The sequence below is a fragment of the Anopheles stephensi genome, unplaced genomic scaffold (genome assembly GCF_013141755.1).
Source record: "Anopheles stephensi strain Indian unplaced genomic scaffold, UCI_ANSTEP_V1.0 ucontig180, whole genome shotgun sequence".
NCBI lineage: Eukaryota > Metazoa > Arthropoda > Insecta > Diptera > Culicidae > Anopheles > Anopheles stephensi.
The window spans coordinates 12,501-15,000 of NW_023405103.1; positions in this window are offsets into that span (position 1 = coordinate 12,501).

The following is a 2,500-nucleotide window of genomic DNA, read 5'->3' on the forward strand; positions in this document are numbered from 1 at the left end:
CGAAGAAAAAATTGTCCTATGAAAAAATCACTTTTTCATTAGGGTACGGGTCAAAAATTTTCTAAGTCCCAAAAAATCACTTATTCTCGAATATCTCGAAAACTACGTATCGGACAGGGGTCAACCAAGGTGTTTTAGAAAGGTCTTTACAAGCTCTATTTAATGAGCCATAGCGACTTTCAAGTGATTTTTTGACACTTTTTCGCATATCGGCATCCTTGGTTCCCATACTGGCCATAGGCCATAGGGCACCGAACGGCCAACTTTTGGTCCGGGGGTGAAATTTTTTTTTCACGAGATTTTGATGAAAATGGCTTCGGAACGCGTTTCTAATAATGAAAAGTGAAACCAAACAGTATTTGCGAAGAAAAAATTGTCCTATGAAAAAATCACTTTTTCTTAGGGTACGGGTCAAAAATTTTCTAAGTCCCAAAAAATCACTTATTCTCGAATATCTCGAAAACTACGTATCGGACAGGGGTCAACCAAGGTGTTTTAGAAAGGTCTTTACAAGCTCTATTTAATGAGCCATAGCGACTTTCAAGTGATTTTTTGACACTTTTTCGCATATCGGCATCCTTGGTTCCCATACTGGCCATAGGCCATAGGGCACCGAACGGCCAACTTTTGGTCCGGGGGTGAAATTTTTTTTTCACGAGATTTTGATGAAAATGGCTTCGGAACGCGTTTCTAATAATGAAAAGTGAAACCAAACAGTATTTGCGAAGAAAAAATTGTCCTATGAAAAAATCACTTTTTCTTAGGGTACGGGTCAAAAATTTTCTAAGTCCCAAAAATCACTTATTCTCGAATATCTCGAAAACTACGTATCGGACAGGGGTCAACCAAGGTGTTTTAGAAAGGTCTTTACAAGCTCTATTTAATGAGCCATAGCGACTTTCAAGTGATTTTTTGACACTTTTTCGCATATCGGCATCCTTGGTTCCCATACTGGCCATAGGCCATAGGGCACCGAACGGCCAACTTTTGGTCCGGGGGTGAAATTTTTTTTTCACGAGATTTTGATGAAAATGGCTTCGGAACGCGTTTCTAATAATGAAAAGTGAAACCAAACAGTATTTGCGAAGAAAAAATTGTCCTATGAAAAAATCACTTTTTCTTAGGGTACGGGTCAAAAATTTTCTAAGTCCCAAAAAATCACATTTTCTCGAATATCTCGAAAACTACTTATCGGACAGGGGTCAACCAAGGTGTTTTAGAAAGGTCTCAACAAGCTCTAAATAATGGGCCATAGCGACTTTTTAGTGATTTTTTGACAAATTTTGTCATATCGGCATCCCGAGTTCCCATACTGGCCATAGGCCATGGGGCCCCGAACGAAAAAATTTTGGTCCGAGGGTCAAAATTTTTTTTCTCATAAATTTGTTCAAAACGCCGTCGGAACGCGCCTTAGATCATGAAAAGTGAAAAGAAACAGTATTTTGCAAAAGTTGGGGTGGCCTATGACTTACATGGCCACGTCCTAGGTCCGAGTTCCCGAGGTCGTGTTCTTCAGTGGCGGAAAAAAATGGCCACTTGTGGGAGATGCAAAATGTTCATTTTGTATTATAGGGGACACACTATCGAAGCGAAAATTTCAGAAATGGCCTAAAACGTGAAGAAATGATGGGGTATGTACGAAAAGAAGGTTTTTATGGTCAAACGGTGAAAATTTTTTTTTATGAAAAATTTTGGTCTCCCACCGTTCATGAATTTCTAGGACCAAAAATCGAAAAATTTGAAAACTTCACGATCGAAAGGGAAACGCATATGTGGTGTTCCTAGGTGTGTACGGTGTACGAAAAACGGGTTCACGATGAGATATCAGGCAAATAAGTGGACCTAAAGTGAGTTATACGGGTAAGACGAGGTGTCCAAAGACCGAAATAGGGGTACCAACTGAGAACGAAATGAAGGTCCCCGAAGTCGCCATACAAGTTATAGGAGGTGTCCAAAGTACGAAAAGAGTTCCATATTCGGCTGTTCCTACTATATGGTTCCCTGATTGCTGCTCCAAGGAGTAGTGAGGAAGTGTCCAAAGGTCTGTTGGGGGTATCGAGGTGATACCCTCGACGGACAATATGCACGAAAAGTGGTTCGATGATCTATCCTGTAGGTCGTACGGCAGCCATACCCGGCTGGAAGTACCGCGGTAATTCCGCAATAAAACGTTCGCCAGACGAACAAACAAATTGAATTAGCTCATCGTAGTGTACGGAAACGAAACGAAAATGTAAGGTGATTAGGGATCCGGGAGCAATCTCGCGATCCCATGGTTCGGTGTAAGAAATGATACGAAGTGTTCATAAGTCTCCTCTGGAGGCAGAACCATCGTAGCAAAGTTCGGGAACCCAAGGGTCACAAAAACTCGTAGGACGATATCCACGAATAATCGGGGACTTGTGGGGACTACCGTGCCCTGACAAGTCAACTACACCTTAACTGGTGATGGTCGTCCTACGGGGACCTGCGGGGAACAAAAGGGTCACTAAAACTCGTA